This window comes from Nomascus leucogenys, chromosome 11 (genome assembly GCF_006542625.1).
Source record: "Nomascus leucogenys isolate Asia chromosome 11, Asia_NLE_v1, whole genome shotgun sequence".
In the NCBI taxonomy this organism is placed as follows: domain Eukaryota; kingdom Metazoa; phylum Chordata; class Mammalia; order Primates; family Hylobatidae; genus Nomascus; species Nomascus leucogenys.
In genome coordinates this window covers 67,891,035-67,910,744 of record NC_044391.1, presented here as the reverse complement: position 1 = coordinate 67,910,744, position 19,710 = coordinate 67,891,035, and the positions used below count along the sequence as shown (strand labels likewise).

At 36.3% G+C, this 19,710-nt stretch overlaps 1 pseudogene; it reads left to right on the top strand.

Annotated features, from left to right (window-relative positions):
* The first annotated feature begins 4,002 nt into the window (after positions 1 to 4,002).
* Positions 4,003 to 4,527, top strand: LOC100592681 (annotated as a pseudogene).
* Positions 4,528 to 19,710: the final 15,183 nt, after the last annotated feature.

Genomic DNA, 19,710 nt, shown 5'->3' with positions numbered 1-19,710 from the left:
GTTTTAATCAGCTTTTGTTGTAACATGGGTAGTAACTTCAACATATACCACACACACACATCATCTAATATTTTATACCCTACTCACACGAAACACACATGTACACACTATATACTATACACCTGCCACACCACACAGATACATACATACATACCATACTGCATATATATACTCTACTCTCCACCAAGGACAGAAAAATACGCTATACACATGCCACATCATAGCACACACACCATAGCATATGCACACATATCTGTCACATCAAACCCATGTACACAAAATACCATACCGCACATACTATATGCACATACACCACACAAACACAAGACTTTGCCACACATGCACTACACATACCACACCACACATACATTCCCTTTCATACCCAGCACACATACACATACATCCCACACGATCTGGCCACTGGCTGCCTTCCTGACCTTATTTCCAACTCTCTCTCCCCTTTTCACTGTACTTGAGCTATGCCTTCCTCTTTGCCTTGTCTTGAGCACACCAAACCCACTTCTGTCTTAGCCCATTGGCATTTGCAGTTCCCTCTGCCTGAACTTCTCTTTTCCTGGATGTGCACATGGTGTACTCCCTTTTCCTTAGAGATCCTTTACCTGACCCTCCCCCAGTGCAGGATAGCACCCAGATCACTTGCTCTCTGCAACTGTCTGCTGCTCCCCATTACTGTCCTTAGCTACCTGTGTTCTGAACTCCAACCATAAAATGTAAGTGGTTCTTAGAAATCATCTAATTTAGTCTAACATCCTCATTTTGCACACAACAGGAGGGAAGCTTCAAAAAGAGAAGTAACTTGTCCAAGGTTACAAAAATAATTCATTCATCCATTCAGCAAATATTTAGTAAGCACCTATTATGTCACTATTCTCAGTACTAGGTATCAGAGGGGTACAAAAAGGGCAAGGACTTTGAACTCATGAAACTTACAGTCTATTCAGGGAGACAGATAATAAACAAATAAATACATAAAATAATGTCAGGTAGTGATTAATGCTTAAAGAAAAAAAGCAAGGAGGTAAAAGGAGGTAGAAGTAAGAAAGAGCCAAGAATAGTTGAAAAACATTATCCCAAAGGCACAAGGACATACCGTCTACTGGAAATTTTTCAGAAGTTAAAGCATCTGTTTATTCAAGATGGTAAACAAGTGGCAACCTGGTTTGCAAATGCAGAAGGCTTAGCTAGGGGGTCATTTGGACTTGAAAAGGAGGCATGGTTTCTGAGTCTTGGCTCGAGGCAAGGATGGTGTAGACCCCTATATGTTATAATGACATTCACAGTGACAATAATTGCAGTTAAGATAATGGTGAAATACGTACTGGATCCATTCAAGGCATTGTACACATTGAGGCACCATAGAGTTTAGATACTCCTGTTAATGTCAGGTACTGATAGTGGATAGAGCTAATCTGAGAGCGACGAACATATAGAATCTTCTAAGAAAATAATTAATAGTCTAAAAACGTGAGCCAGGCTACTGAAAGTTAGGAAGTCAAAAGTGGTCATGCATAAGGCAAGACCAAAATCAGATTACTTGCTTAGTAATGTCCAGTTCTATACTTATTCTGGAAAGGTCGAAGTCTACTACTGCCATCATGAGAAGAGGCCAAGCAATGCAAAGGCTAAGAAGGGCAGATCTGATCTGATCTGAGCCAAGAAGCAATGGCTCCTAAGAAAATAACCTACCAGCATCTCAGAAACTCCCTTTGTCTTCTCATGTTTGAGGTTCTACCCAGGAAGAAGGCACCAAATGGAAATACCTGAGTATGTGTACGTGTGTTTGTATGCATGTGTGTGTAAAAGAGGAAAGAACAGACATGTTTTGGAGGCATCGCTACCTATTGAACAGTATGTCCTGTTTACCATGTCTGGTACAATTATCCCAACTCATCATCTTTTTAAGGAAAATTTTTTAAGAAACAGTAATGTGAGTTTGTATGCTATGTGAAACTCCAGAATGAGGGCTGCTTCTCAGATAATTCAGACTGTTCATAGGCAATTTCAAAAATATTGACCATTTGCACTTAACTAATAATGTCCTTTTCCATGACAAGAAGTTATTCTGAATAAAGTTTCAAATCCCTAAAATGGCTCACACCTCTTAGCTTCAATGTAAACATCTCGGGAAGCGATGTAGATTTTGGGACTACCTAAGCCTTGTAAACTTTAAGTATGTAAATTATATCTTTTTTGTTTGTTGGGTTTTTTTTTTTTTTTAGACAGGGCCTCACTCACCCTGTCACCCAGGCTGGAGTACAGTGGCATGATGTCAGCTCAATGCAGCCTCAGACTCCAGGCTCAAGTGATCCTCCCACCTCAGCTTCCCAACTAGCTGGGACTATAGGAGTGCACCACTGTGCCCAGCTAATTTTTGTGTTTGTCATAGAGATGGGGTTTTGCCATGTTGCCCAGGCTGAAATGATTCCTTTTTTGAAAGACAGAGTAGCTTTCCCTAAATGTTTAGAAATTAGGATAGAAACATCTTAGAAAAACTTATACAAGAATCTAATAGCATTCTTTTAGGTCTTACATTATATAGATTAAATATTTTGTCTCCAATAACAGATAAATTATTTTTGCAAAGGATTGCCTTGGATTTGTTGATGATTCCACTCTAATCACATCTATATTTGAAGACATATTTTGGACATGATCAAATAAGAAGCTAACATGTTTAATCAAAATATGCCATTAATTGTTTAAATGTTAAGGAAATAACAAATGAAGTTAAGACTTTGTTTATATTCATATCATGGGAAATTTTCAAAATAGATTTTGTAATCAGTACCAGAACCTTTCAAAACTTGGAGAATGGCAGTAAGACATTGCTGAAAGTAGTCTACGGATACGTTACTTCCCAACAATTACAGTAATCAAGAGTGTTGCATAGTTTGCAAAATACTTCATGAGTTCTTTTAATTAGCAAAACAAGGTATTGGCTAGGAATAAAAGTTATTATTATTTTCATTTTATAGATGAGAAAACAGAACCACAGAAACTTGAGGGAGTTACCCAAGGTTACGTGCCAAAGGAATGATGGTGGCACATCTAGAATCCAAGTCCACTGACTCTCATCATAATGGCCTTTTTATATCGTGCTTCTCTTGAACTATGACTTGTCTTCTAGTATATGTAGATATCCTTTATACTTAAATATTTGCCTAATACTATCTCATAATGATGCTAAGATTATTAAAATGGAAATTAGTTTGTCAACAGCGTCACTTAAAATTGGGAAGATTAAGGAGTATGAAAGACACTGAAGAACTACTTTCAAAGAGTCATCTTTTAAAGTTCTGGTGTGCAAGTTTTGTGCAGTGCATAAAGGCATGAATATTTGGTTTCTTTCCCAGCTAAGATCACTCAAATTTCCCTTGGGTACATTATGCTGCCTTCTTATTATTCACTTATCCTTTAAAGTAGGTGACAATTTGGCTTTTGTTATCGCCTATATCTTATTTTAAAGTGAAATTAGGCTGAAATTCTTAGCATAAGAGGGCTTAAGAAGTATATCTGTTAAGATAAAGGGAAGAAAATAATTTATTTCAATCATTAGAAACCTTTGACAGGTGGACAGGCTAATTTTCTTGATTTACAAAGAGCTCATTCAAATGAATTGTAAGGTGAGCAAATCAATAGAAAAATGGGCAAAAGATAAGATCATGCATCCTACAGAGCAAAAGTACAAATGGGCAAGAAATATGTGAAAGATGATTATAATAAAGGAAATGAATACCAAAACATGATATATCTATCAAATTGGCCAAAAAAAAAAAAAAAAAAACAAAAAAGAAAGAAATTGCATGGTGAGTACTGGTGAAAGTATGGAGGAAAAAAGGCTCCTGTACCCTTTTGGTGGAAATGTAACTTTGAATGCTCTCCTGGAGAGTAACTTGTCCTTCTCTATAAAAATCTTTTTTTTTTTTTTTTTTTGGAGAACCATCCCAGCAACCCGACTACAGCTGGTTTTCCCTGGATAACATGAACCACACTGTCCAAACCCTCTTCACTCCCACCAACACCGGCTCCCCACCAACTATGAGATGCTCAAGGAGAAGCATGAGGTGGCTGTGCTGGGGGCACCCCACAACCCTGTGCCTCCAACGTTCACCATGATCCACATCGGCAGTGAGACCTTCGTGCCCAACCATATCGTCTGGTCCCTATTCAACACCCTCTTCATGAATTCCTGCTGCCTGGACTTCATAGCATTCACCTACTCTGTGAAGTCTAGGACAGGAAGTCTATGGACAGGAAGATGGTTGGCAACCTGACTGGGGCCCAGGCCTGTGTCTCCACTGCCAAGTGCCTGAACGTCTGGGCCCTGGCTCTGGGCATCCTCCTGACCATTCTGCTCATCATCATCTCAGTGCTGATCTTCCAAGTCTCTCGATAGAACAGGAGGCAGCATCCAGGCCAGGAGCTCTGCCAACCACCTGTCTCCAGGCACTCCGCCTTCCATTCCTTGCCCCGCCCCCAGAGCTGAGTCCTGTATCAGCCCTTTATCCTCACACGCTTTTCTACAATGTCATTCAATAAAGTGCACGTGTTCGTGGTGCAAAAAAATAAAAATAAGAATAAAAAAATTAACTTTCTTTAACATACTAGCTGGTACTTTGAATAAAAATCTTAATTGCATATATCCTTTGAAGGAGCAAGCCCATTGCATGAAATTTACTATAGGAATATAGTGATGGAAGTTCACCTAGATCTATGGACATGGAAACCAAACTCATTAATTAAAGCATTATTGGTAATGGCTACAAACTAAATGACCAATTCCTATCAGTAGGGTTTGGTGAAATAAAGCTAAATCCATCAGTGCAAATACTGGTCCCTAAAAGATACTGTAATATATGTATATGAAATGATTCTCAATATTTGGTAATAAGTTAAAAAATGAGTGAAGATGTGTATAGTGTGAGCTCTGTTCTATGGATTAGGAAAGAAGAAAAATAGATTGAAAATATATGTGAAAACATATGTATATGCATGTATGTATCTTTTTGAGATAGAATCTCACTCTGTCACCAGGCTGGAGCGCAGTGGCACAATCTCAGCTCACTGCAAGCTCTGCCTCCCAGGTTCAAGCAATTCTCCTGTCTCAGCTTCCCGCGTAGCTGGGACTATAGGTGCCCGCCACCACGCCTGGCTAATTTTTGTATTTTTAGTAGAGATGGGGTTTCACCTTGTTGGCCAGGATGGTCTTGATCTGTTGACCTTGTGATCCTCCCGCCTCAGCCTCCCAAAGTGCTGGGATTACAGGCATGAGCCACTGCACCCGACCTAAGACTTTGTTAAATAGCAATTTTCTTTGAGGTGAAAGATTAGATGGGAAGGGGTCAATTCAGGTAGGGAGAGGCAGCTTGAATTTCTGTTTTGTATGTTTTTGCCCTGTTTAAAGTTAATATTTTCTAGCCAGATACATATATTTTGTGTTTGTTTGTTTTAAATATTAATAAGGGATATCTTCTCTGTATTTCACTGACTTAAAGAAAAATAATTGAAGCAAGAAAGGAAGGAAGGACAAAAGGAAGAAAAGAAGAAAGGAAAAAGTTTCATGTTGATAAGGGAAAACAAACACACAATTATATCTACAAAGTAAATTTTGAAATCTCCGGTACTAATTTCATAAAGGCCTTGCACTTTCCAAATCTCCTTTTCATTCTCTGAGTGTGACACAAAATGCCCATGATGTTATGGAATGTATCCTCGGGCATCTGAAGATGCTGTCACATCTGGATTGATTATTCACATCATAATACAGTCAGGGACTGTCTTAGTTCGTTTGGGCCACTTTAACAAAGTGCCATAGACTGGGTGGCTTATAAACAACAGAAATTCATTTATCACAGTTTCGGAAGCCCAAAATCAGATGCCAGCATTGTTGAGTTCTAGTGAGGGTTTTCTTCTAGGTTGCAACCTGCCATCTTCTCATATCCTCACGTGGCAGAAAGAGAGGGAGAGAGCTCCCTGGAGTCTCCTTTCTAAGGGCACTGATCCCATTCATGAGTCTAGAGCCTAAATCACCTCCCAAAGGTTCCACTTCATAATACCATCATGTCAGGGGTTAGGATTTCCATATACAAACTTTTTAGGGGACACAAACATTCAGTCCATAACAAGGACCTTGGTTGCTGGAAATAGTTTCTTAAAAGTCACCACTAGGATTCCCTTCTTTCCCTTGCCCTGACAAGTAATGTATCTGGGGTATAATTTTTGCTCATACTGTGATATTAAACACAGTTTGAGCTGTGGCTTATTTAATATGCACCAGGATTTTATTAGTGCAAACTCTGAACAGGTTTCAGTGAGTATGAGATTATCAGGCTTGAACCCACATCTCACACAGTCATTCTTTCAAGTCTCACAGGCATGATGTACCCACCATTCCTACCTTGCTCCACTCCTATAATTAAACCTAAATCATTATTGCCGAACTGAACATTATATGCCTACTTTTGGTCCAAACATGTATCGATTTTATTTCTGTTTTTTCAGGGCCCTGTACAAGGGATGCCACATCAGAGGATCCATCACATCAAATCCTTCTAGGATAGGGATAGAATTATCTTTAGTCTCTGATTACAATCCCTACCACAGAAATCATGGACCTTGAAATACTTGGAAAATGTGTTTGCAGACATCATGTTGCCTCTTTTAATTTAGCTTATCAAGGGTTGAATTCCAAATTTTTTTGCACAGATTTACAAATATATGAAAATAAAGTGTAAGGAAATAATGTTTGTTTTCAACTTTTTCAACTTTTAAACAGATAAGACACTTTTATCTGTTGTATGTATTTAAGTTCCTAGTAAAATTTTATTTGAGGAATAATTTCTACAACTAAAAAAAAAAGTTAAGTTGAAATCACCAAATTGCTATAATCAGCCCTTGAACCACAGTGCTCATACCACTATATTATTTCATAAACTTTACCTGACTCAAATTGGCATAATCAGCCAAGAATTTCATTTTTTTTATTTAAAGATCTAAATTTACAGAATAACTTTTCTAAGTATTGTTTTTATGTTGCTTTATTAATGAAGGATGCAACCATGCATCAATGATTCCAAGATTTTTCAGAATACATGACAGCACTGTTCTCCTACAAAACTTTAATGAAGCGTAAAGCAGTATCATAATGCAAAAATGAATGTGCACTCTCAACAATCGAAACATATAGACAGGAAATCAGTGAGTATATCGAAGACTTGAACAACACTATCAATCAATTTGACCTGACTGGAACTTACAGAACACTCCATCCAACAACAGCAGAATTCCCACTCCTTTCAAATACACCTGGAACATTTACCAAGATAGACAACATTCTAAGCCATAAAACATATCTAAATAAATGTTAAAGAATTTAAGTTTTATAAAGTATACTATTTTACCAAAATCGAATTAAATTAGAAATAAAAAGTAGAGGCCGGGTGTGGTGGCTCACACCTGTAATCCTAGCACTTTGGGAGGTTGAGGTGGGTGGATCACGAGGTCAGGAGATCGAGACCATCCTGGCTAACACGGTGAAACTCCGTTTCTACTAAAAAATACAAAAAATTAGCCGGGTGTGGTGGCACATGCCTGTAGTCCCAGCTACTTGGGAGGCTGAGGCAGGAGAATCGCCGAACCCGGGAGGCAGAGGTTGCACTGAGCCGAGATCGTACCACTGCACTCCAGCCTGGGCTACAAAGTGAGACTTCTTCTCAAAAAAAAAAAAAAAAAAAAAAAAGAAATAAAAAACAGAAAGATAGCTAGAAAGTTCTCAAGTATTTGGAAACTAAATAACACACTTCTAAACACCCCCTGAGTAATAGAAGAAATCAAAGGGAAATTATAAAATATTCCAATCTGTATGTAAATGCAAAGAAAATATTATAAAATATTTCCGTCTGAATGTAAATGTGTATCAAAATTTATGGGATGCAGCTGATGCAGTTCATAAAGGACAGTTTATAGTGCTAAAATGACTACATTCAAAAAGAAGAAGGATCTGAAGTCAATGACTTTAGCTTCCACCTCAAGTATTAGAAAATAAAGAGCAAATATAACCCCAAATCAGCAGAAGAAATGAAATACTAAAGATCAGAGTGAGTATGCGTGAAATAGAAAACTGAAAAACAACAGAGAAAATAAATGAAACCAAAAACTGATTCTTTGAGAAAAATCAACTAAATTGAAAAAACCTCTAGCCAAAACAACAGAAAAGAAGAATGAGAGAAGAAACAAGTGACCAACATCAGGAATGGAAAAGCTAACAGCACTATGGACTCAACAGAGTGTAAAAAGAATAATTAGGGAATATTATGAAGAATTTTATGCAAATAAATTTGAAAACTTAGATGACATAGATGAATTCCTTGAAAGACACAAACTACGAAAGCCCATTTAAGAAGAAATAAACAACCTAAATAATTCTATATCCATTAAATAAATTGAATTTGAAATTAAAACCTTTCCACAAAGAAAATTCCAGGCTCAGATGGCTTCTTTGGTAAATCTGACCAAATATTCAGGGAAGAAATAATACTAATTTTACGAAAGTTTGCCAGGGAATTACTGGGGAATAAATACTTCCCGACTCATAGCAGGCCAGCATTATGCTGATATCAAAACCAAAGACGGTGTAAGAAAAGAAACGTACACACCAATATCCTTCATGAAACTTAATGCAGAAGTGCTTAACAAAAGTTTAGCAAATTGAATGTAACATTGCATAAATAGAATAATAGTTCATAACAAGTGGGTTTACTCCAGGAATACAAGGTAGTTTTATTTATTTATTTATTTATTTATTTATTTATTTATTTATTTTTTTATTTTATTTATTTATTTTTTTTGAGACGGAGTCTCGCTCTGTCTCCCAGGCTGGAGTGCAGTGGTGCAATCTCAGCTCACTGCAAGCTCCGCCTCCCGGGTTCATGCCATTCTCCTGCCTCAGCCTCTCCGAGTAGCTGGACAAGGTAGTTTTAACAATAGAAAACCATCAGTATAATTTATATTAACAGACTAAAATGAAAAACATGTGATCATCTCAATAGATACAAAGAAAGCATTTGGCAAAATCCTACATGCCTTATAAAAACTCACATTAAGCTAGGAATAGAAGGGAAAGTCCTCAATCTGAAAATTTTTTTTTTCTTTACAGAAAAGCCTTACAGTTATCATCATACCTAATGATGAAAGGCAGACTGAATGTTTTCTTTGTAAGAGTGACAAGGCAAGACAGTCCACTCTTACCACTTCTGTTCAACATTATACTAGAGTATCAAGCAATGCAATAAGAAAAAAATGTCATTTTTGAAAGAAATTTTTGAAATGATTGGAAAGGAAGAAATAAAATTGTCTTTATTCGTAGATATCTTTATATGTAGAAAATCCTACGAAACATTTTAAAAAACGATTTGAACTAGTAAATGAGTTAAGCAAAATTGTGGGATACAAGAACAATATGTAAACTCAATTATATTTCTATGCACTGGCAGTGAACAATCAGCAATTAAAATTAAAAACATAATTCCACTTATAATAGCATCAAAATACAAAATATTTAGGAATGAATCTGACAAAAGCTGTCCAGGACTTGTACACTGAAAACTACAAAACACTGCTTAGAAAAGCTAAAGATCTAAATAAGTGTAAAGATAAACCATGTTTATGGTTCAGAAGATTCAATATTATTAAGATGTCTATTATCCTCAAATTGATGTATAGATTGAACACAATCTCAATCATGTACCCAGTAGACCTTTTGTCAAAATCGACAAGCTAATCATAAACTTCATATGAAAATTCAAAAGACCTAAAGTAGTCAAGAAAAGCAAAAGAACAAAAGTGGAGGGCTAATACTACCTGATATTAAGATGTCTTAAAAAGCAACAGTAGTCAAAATAGTATGGTATTGCCATCAGATAGACAAATAAATCAATAGAACAGAATAGCAAGACCAGAAAGTCTAGATCTCCACACATATATGGCCAATTGATTTTTGCAGGGGTACAAAGGGAATTTACTAGAGAAAGGGCAGTTTTTTCAACAAATGGTAATGGAACAATTTGCAATCAATACACAAACAAAAAAGGACTCTCCAAACCTTGGGCAGTGTAACAAAATTAACACAAAATGAATCATTGACCAAAAGGTAAAACAAAGGGCTATAAAATTTCTAAAAGAAAACATGGGAGAAATCCTTTATGAACTTGAGTTAGGCAAAGATTTCTCAGGTTTGACACCAAAAATACCCTCCACACAACAAAACTTGGTATGTTGGACTTCACCAAAATTAAGAATATCTGCTATTTAGAAAGCACTGTTAAGAGACTGAAAATTCAAGCACAGATTGGGAGAGAATATTTGCTCATCACTTACCTGTTAAGAACCTGTATTGAGAATATATAAAGAACTCCCACAACTCTATCATACAAACCCATTCAATTTTTTAAAAAAGGGAAACAGATTTGGGCAGACACATCACCAAAGATAAATACGGAAGGCAAATAAGGACATGAAAGTTTGCTTATAATCATTAGTAAAATGCAAATTAAAAACACAATATGATATTACCACACTCTATTTAGAATGCCTAAATTTAAAGACTGATCATAATAAGTGTTGGTAAGCATGTGGAGCAACTGGAATGCTCATATACTGCTGATTCATTTCTTAAAAAGTCATACAACTCTCACATGACCCAGCCATTCCATTCCTACTTATCTTCCCCAGAGAAATAAAAGCAGGATACAAGAACAAAGTGTAAACTCAATTGTATACAAAAAACCCCCAAAAAACTCATGTATATACAAAGACTTGCAGATGAATGTTTATAGGAACTTTATTTGTAATAGCAAAAAAACAGAAAAACACAAATGCTTGTTGACAGGTGAATGAATAAACACATTTTGGTATATCCATGCAATGGAATAGCATTCAGAAATAAAAAGGAGTAACTATTGATACACAAAATAACATGCATGAATCTCAAAGTAATTATGCTGAGTGAAAAAACTAGACAAAAGAGTACATATTATATGATTCCATTATGTAAAATTATAAAAAATTAAAACTAATCTATAGTGGTAAAAAGCAGCTAATAATTTCCTAGAGATGAGGGTGAAAAGCAAAGAGGGACTGCTACGGACATGAGAGAACTTTTTGGGATGTTAGATATGTTCATTATTGTGATTGTAGTGATAGCCTTGTGGGTGGTATACATGTGTGAAAACTTGTCAAATTACACACTTTATGTGCAGTTGATTGTACGTCAATTGTACATCAATGAAATTGTTAAAAATGTAAGTACGAAGATGTTCATTGCACTGTTTTTATAGTATCCCAAAATAGAAACAACAAAATTTCTAAAAATAGGGAGTGGATAAATAATGATGCATTCATAAAATATCAAGTAGCCACTAAAGTGTTTTCAGAGGATACTTAATAACATGAGAGAAGGGCCAAGTTACAACGAAAATTTGAATGAAAGAGAGAATTCAAAATTGTAGATAAGCATGATACTGATTTTGTAAAATGAAAATAATAGATACAAAAAGAGAAGAAAAAAGTTACTTAAGGCTTGTGATGCCCTGGCTCTATCACCTGTGTTTAGAACACACATTGTAACAAATATGTATATTCAACTTTTGTTCTTGCCTTCTTATATCCACTGAGTTTTTACTTGAATATAAAATACATTAAGAAAAGAAAGAAACTGTTATTAATTTTTTTTATATACTGGTGGACTTACTACAGAATTTTGGTACATTGTTTTGTTGATTCTATGAAACTGTGTATATCTTAACCATATATCAAATTTTTAAAGGGAAATGTTTGTGCAATCTCTATTCTCTATAGATAATTGATGTCATAAAAAATTAAACACCTTTGTTTGAACTTTGCATGGATAAAATACAACTATGCTTGGGTAGAGTTGGATTTATATGAGGCTATGTTCACACACTGGCTAGAAGGAGCAATTAGAGCTCAAGTAATGTCTGTTATATCTTAACAAAACAATTTTTAGTGTCTGGTAACATGAAAGCACTTTTTTACCTAACAAAAGTTGTAAGAAAGGTTTTTTGACCACTAGCTGTAACTGAATGTGGATCTCTTCAATGTGACTGCTATCAAAGACATTACCTTGTTTTGCGGAAAACTAACAATCTCCCTATTTTGTCTCAACTGTGACATAAACATGTAATTATGCTAGAAAGTAGGATTTCTACATAAAGCAGATGATAAATAATTCTTCATTCTAACCTAAAAGGCTTATTTTCTGCATTCTGCTTCTTACCCTATGGTACGCTTCCCATGAAACTCAGATACCTCCACTACAATGAGAAAGTAGCAAAAGAAAATGAGCTCATGGTTTTTGTTTTTGATTTAGAGGATTATAATCTCCAGGAGGTCAGTGACATTCTTTAGTGAGTTCTCAAAAATAGATAGGACATTGCAGAGTGCTTAATAAATCTAATCATTGAACAGATTTTTGACAAGATTTGCATTGTACAGCCAAGCTGTGCACTTGAGAGCAAGACAGATTTGCAAATCACCTATCATCAGTGCCAAGGTGTGTACCCATCTCCAAATTCTTATTTTCCAGATTTGAAAGACGCAACTATAGCCTCTAGAAAAGATGCTCAATGCCTTAGGAAAATGTTCATTTTTTAAAAAAGAATGATACTGGCTAAGAGTAAAGAGTTGAAAGGAGAAAGGCTCCATTACTCTAGTTTTCCATACTAAATATCTTGACTAAAAGATTAAGCAGCTTCAAGATGTTTAATGATTTTCTATTACTGAGGACATAAGGAAAACATTTATTTTTCATACATAACAAAATATAGTTTGAGCAATTATGATGTAAGTCACATCCAGACAATGTGAAATGCAAAGTTCTGGATCAAGGGAGTATATGGATCCAGTCGGCTTTCTGCCCATCAGGGAGACACATTGGCTGCAATTACAAGTGAAGCAAATTTTCTGTGGTGTAAACCTGTATGTCAGTGGTAAATCTGCTGTGGTGCTTAAAAAAAAAAAAAAAGGGCCAGAGTGAATCACTAGATTGTATACACTTTCTCCAACAAAATGTGTAATTAGGCCAAGAGATGAACACCTAATTTAAAATAACAATGGTAAGCATTTAGAGTGATAACTGTATATTAAATGTCCATTTTATTATTTCAATTAATGTTTTTTATAACTTCATGAGGACCAAACTATAATTATACCCATTTTAGAGAAAAAGAAAGGGAAGTTCAGAGCATCTTTTTTTTTTTTTTTTTTTTGAGATGGAGTCTCACTCTGTCACCCAGGCTGGAGTGCAGTGGCATGATCTCAGCTCGCTGCAACCTCCCTGGGTTTAAGTGATTCTCCTGCCTCAGCCTCCCAAGTAGCTGGGATTACAGGTGCCCACCACCACGCCTGGCTAATTTTTGTATTTTTAGTAGAGATGGGGTTTCACCATGTTAGCCAGGCTGGTCTCGAACTGCTGACCTCAAGTGATCTGCCCACCTCGCCTTCCAAAGTGCTGGGATTACAGGCGTGAGCTCCACCACACCCAGCTCAGAGCATCTTTTATCACTTATTTTGACAGAGCCAGGAAAGAAGCTTAAGTCCATGGTGCTCTTAATCACTTCTCTACTACTCCCATCAGCAGGAACTTCCTAAGGCAGAGTAGCCAACTTAAGTCAACATCTAGAAAATTCTCTTTGGACATTTAATTAGATTAAATTATTGTTCTACTAAAAAATGTATTAGACCATGTAAAACATGCATTCTTATTTCTACGCATTGGAGAAAAATAGCAAAGGAAATTTCTTTAAAAAAGAAAGCCTCCACCATTTTAAATTAATTAAAATACTCAGTTTGCTTTGGGCTTCATTTTAGTTTTCATTTTATTAAGATCTGAAGTGGTTTGGTTCTGAACGAGTCAGTGTTTTTAGAGCAGATTCTCTCCTTCAGGGCAATGAGTACCCACTAACGATTCATAACTTCATAGCCATGAAACGAGCCACGCAAAAACAAGGGAGAAGCCCCTGCCTTCTGCCAAAGTCTCATTTATAAACCGTCCCCCACAATGTATCACCGGGGTTGTTTCTTAGTGTTTAAAGAATAACATTTTTTCACTCATTTTTAATGCTTTATGGATAAATAATTCACATAACATACATTTTATCCATTTAAAATGTACAGTTCAATGGTTTTTAGTATTTTCATAGACATGTGGAACCATCACCACAATTTTAGAACATTTTTCATCACCTCTGAAAGCAGCCACATACCCTTTAGCTATGTCCCTTTTCCATACCGCCATTTTTTCCACCCCTAGGCAGCCACGAATCTACCTTCTGTCTTTATAGAGTTTCTTGTCATGAACATTTCACATAAATTGAATCATATAATGTGTGATCTTTTATGACTGGCTTCTTCCACTTAGCATAATGTTTTCAAGCTTCATCCATGTTGTAGCATGTATTGCACTTCATTATTATTATTATTTTTTTTGAGATGGAATTTCACTCTGTCACCCAGACTGGAGTGCAGTGACATGATCTCAGCTCACTGCAACCTCTGCCTCCCAGGTTCAAGTGATTCTCCTGCCTCAGCCTCTTGAGTAGCTGGAATTACAGGCAATGGCCACCATGCCTAGCTAATTTTTGTATTTTTAGTAGAAACGGGTTTTCATCATGTTGGCCAGGCTGGTCTTAAACTCCTGACCCCCGGTGATCCGCCCACCTCAGCCTCCCAAAGTGCTGGGATTACAGGCATGAGCCACTGCATCTGGCCTGTACTTCATTCTTTTTTATGGCCGTAACATATTCCACTATGTAGCTATGCCTCATTTTCTTAATCCATTCATCAGTTGATGGACATTTGAGTTGTTTCCTTTCCACCTTTTTTTCTATTATAAATAATGCTGCTATAATCATTTGCATACAAAATTTTATGTGGGCAAATGCTTTCACTTCTCTTGAGTATATACCTAGAAGTAGAATTGCTGGACCATATGGTTACTCCTTGTTTAACTGCTTGAAAAACAGACTGTTTTCCAAAGCGGCTACATCGTTTCACATTTCCACTAGCAGCACAGGAGGATTCCAATTTCTCCACACCCTTGTCAACATTTGTTATCTCAATTTTTGTTTTTAGCTATCTTAGTGGGTGTGAAGTGGTATCTCATTGTAGCTTTGATTTGCATTTCTCTGATGACTAATAACGTTGAGCATCTTTTCATGTACTTATTGACCATTTGTGTATCTTCCTTGGAGAAATGTCTATGAATATCATTTTTCTATTTTTTAATTGGTCAATTAATCATTTTATTATTATTATTATTTTGGAGACAGAGCCTCACTCTATCCCCCAGGCTGGAGTGCAGTGGTGTGATCTTGGCTCATGTAACCTCTGCCTCCTGGGTTCCAACAATTCTCATGCCTCAGCCTCCCCCAAGTAGCTGTGATTACAGGTGCCTGCCACCATGCCTGGCTAATTTTTGTATTTTTAGTGGAGATGGGGTTTTCCCATATTGACCAGGCTGACCTCAGATGATCCACATGCCTCAGCCTCCCAAAGTGCTGGGATTATAGGTGTGAGCCACCACGCCCGGCCTAATCTTTTTATTATTGAGGTGTAGGAGTTCATATATATTCTGGACATGTCTCTTGCCAGATTGCAAATATTGTCCCCCATTTTATGAGTTGTCTTTTCACTTCCCTGAGTGTTTTTTGAAGCACAAAAGTTTTTTAACAGTTTTCTTTCTTTCTTTTTTTTTAAGAGATGGGGTTTCACTATGTTGTCCAGGCTGGTCTTGAACTTCTGAGCTCAAGCAATCCTCTCATCTCAGCCTCCCAAAGTGTTGGGATTACAGGTGTGAGCCACCATGCCCAGCCAAAAAGCTTTTAGTTTTGATGAGGTCCAATTTATCTATTTTTTCTTTTGTTGCTTGTTGTCATACCTAACAAATTATTACCAAATCTAAGGTCACAAGTATTTATGACTCTATTTTCTTCTAGGAATTTTATAGTTTTAGCTCTTAAGTTTAGGCCTTTGACCCATTTAGGATTAATTTTTATATTTGGTGTGAGGTAAATATATTTATTTATTTTATTCTTTTGCATGTGATTATGCAGTTGTCCCAGCACTATTTGTTGAAAAGACTATTCTTCCCTCATTGAATAAAAGTTTTTGCATCACTGTTGAAAATCAGCTGGCTATAGGCATGTGGATTTATTTCTAGACTCTCAATTCTATTCCACTGATCTATATGACTATCCTTATGCCGGTACCAATACTGTTGTTTTGTAAAAATAAGGTTTTAAAAACACTCATGATTGTGAACTTCCATTCACAATTGCTTCAAAGAGAATAAAATACCTAGGAATCCAACTTAAAAGGGATGTGAAGGACCTCTTCAAGGACAACTACAAACCACTGCTCAACAAAATAAAAGAGGACACAAACAAATGGAAGAACATTCCATGCTCATGGATAGGAAGAATCAATATCGTGAAAATGGCCATACTGCCCAAGATAATTTATAGATTCAATGCCATCCCCATCAAGCTACCAATGACTTTCTTCACAGAATTGGAAAAAACTACTTTAAAGTTCGTATGGAACCAAAAAAGAGCCCGCATTGCCAAGACAATCCTAAGCCAAAAGAACAAAGCTGGGGGCATCACGCTACCTGACTTCAAACTATACTACAAGGTTACAGTAACCAAAACAGCATGGTACTGGTACCAAAACAGAGATACAGACCAATGGAACAGAACAGAGCCCTCACAAATAATACCACACATCTACAACCATCTGATCTTTGACAAACCTGATAAAAACAAGAAATGGGGAAAGGATTCCTTATTTAATAAATGGTGCTGGGAAAACTGGCGAGCCATATGTAGAAAGCTGAAACTGGATCCCTTCCTTACACTGTATACAAAAATTAGCTCAAGATGGATTAAAGACTTAAATGTTAGACCTAAAACCATAAAAACCGTAGAAGAAAACCTAGGCAATACCATTCAGGACATAGGCATGGGCAAGGACTTCATGTCTAAAACACCAAAAGCAATGGCAACAAAAGCCAAAATTGACAAATGGGATCTAATTAAACTAAAGAGCTTCTGCACAGCAAAAGAAAGTACCATCGGAGTGAACAGGCAACCTGCAGAATGGGAGAAAACTTTTGCAATCTATCCATCTGACAAACAGCTAATATCCAGAATGTACAAAGAACTTAAACAAATTTACAACAAAAAATCAAACAACCCCATCAAAAAGTGAGCAGATATGAACAGACACTTCTCAAAAGAAGACATTTATACAGCCAACAGACACATGAAAAAATGCTCATCATCGCTAGCCATCAGAGAAATGCAAATCAAAACTACAATGAGATACCATCTCACACCAGTTAGAATGGCGATCATTAAAAAGTCAGGGAACGACAGGTGCTGGAGAGGATGTGGAGAAATAGGAACACTTTTTACACTGTTGGTGGGACTGTAAATTAGTTCAACCATTGTGGAAGACAGTGTGGCGATTCCTCAAGGATCTAGAACTAGAAATACCATTTGACCCAGCCATCCCATTACTGCTGGGTATATACCCAAAGGATTATAAATCATGCTGCTATAAAGACACATGTACATGTATGTTTATTGCAGTACTATTCACAATAGCAAAGACTTGGAACCAACCCAAATGTCCAACAACGACAGACTGGATTAAGGAAATGTGGCACATATACACCATGGAATACTATGCAGCCATAAAGAAGGATGAGCTCATGTCCTTTGTAGGGACATGAATGAAGTTGGAAACCATCATTCTGAGCAAACCGTCACATGGACAGAAAACCAAACACCGCATGTTCTCACTCATAGGTGGGAATTGAACGATGAGAACACATGCACACAGGATGGGGAACATCTCACACTGGGGCCTGTCATAGGGTGGAGGTAGAGGGGAGGGATAGCATTAGGAGATATATCTAATGTAAATGACAAGTTAATGGGTGCAGCACACCAACATGGCACATGTATACATATGTAACAAACCTGCACATTGTGCACATGTACCCTAGAACTTAAAGTATAATAAAAAAAATGAATGAAATGCTGCTACATGTTACAACAGGGATGAACCTTGAAAACATTATGCTGGGCCAGACACAGTGACTCCTATCTGTAATCCCATCACTCTGGGAGTCCATGGTGGGTGTATCACTTCAGCCCAGGAGCTCAAGATCAGCTCAAGCAGTCCTCCCATCTGAGCCTCCCAAGTAGCTAGGACTACAGGCATGCACCATCATATCTGGTTAATTTATCAATGTTTCTTTCTGAGGTGATGAAAATATTCCCAAATTGGCTGTGATGATGGCTGTACCTATTTGTGAATATACTAAAAACCATTGAATTGTGCATTTTAAGTGAGTAAACTGTTTGATATATGAATTATGTCTCAGTAAAGCTGTTTTTAAAAAGTGCTAAAATATAAAGCTTTTTCCTTTCTTCTGAGATCTTCCTGGGCTTGCAGTGGTATTTTTTATTTGCTGTTTAATGTTGTTCTGAATAAAGAAAAAATTAAATTAAAAAAACAGTCATGATTAACGCAGTCCAGGATCTCACAACTTTGACATTTTCAATAAATGAATAATTAATACTTAAATTGGCAAATAATTTGGCTCAAATGATCTAACTACCTATTAAAACCTTATACTATACTAGTAATGAATTATTATAAAGTTGGGACAAAATGTATATGACAAAGACTCATTTTCTTATCTGATGGTGTTTTTTGAAAATTAAAATCTCAAAATAAAATATTCAATTTTGTGACTAGAATAAAACTCTATGCCAATCTATTTTTTTTAGCAGATCAAAAAACAGACCTTCACTCTTTCCATAATAAAAATGTCACCTTTCCCATACTGTGACCTAGAAAGTATTTGCTCCATTAAATTTATTTGCAGACTAGAAATAATTCAGTTGCTTTGACAGACTATGTACTTTTCCAAAAGGAACAAATAATTATTGGTGAGGACAGAGCTTATCAACATCTTTTTTGTAGTCAAGGCTCATCACACTGAGGGTGTGTCTGCAAATATTTGTATGAATTTTGTATTTGCCTTCCAATTACTTGACACCATGTAGACATGTTGAAAGTAAAGGTCATTTTAAAATAGAAACATGTTGATAAAGTAACCATCATATTTTGAAACAAAACATTAATGTAATGTGCTAATAGAAATCATGAACCAATTGAATCAGGAATATTTTCTTGTTCTATATACCTTATTTATTTCAAGTTTTCATTATTCTAACTAGTATAGATTTCTAGTGAGCTAATTTAAAGGAACATAGTTTCACTGATGTGAAGTAAAAGCTAAAGTGCCCTCAGATGCCAAAAACCAATCCATACAATTTCTTTGGATCAGAGCCTGGCATAACAGTTCATTTTGTTGTATACAATTTCATTGTGCATATTAAATAATTTACACATAAAATAATTATAGGAAGATGTAACACATGTTAATTTTACAGGGTGTCTCCAATCTGCTGTAGACCATCATCATGTCATTACCTCACTTAGAGAATAAATGGTTGTACATTAGGTGAACACAGAACTTAATCTCTAAGATAAGGAGACTACATATCACCTTTTTAAAACAGCAAAGTAACAAATTAT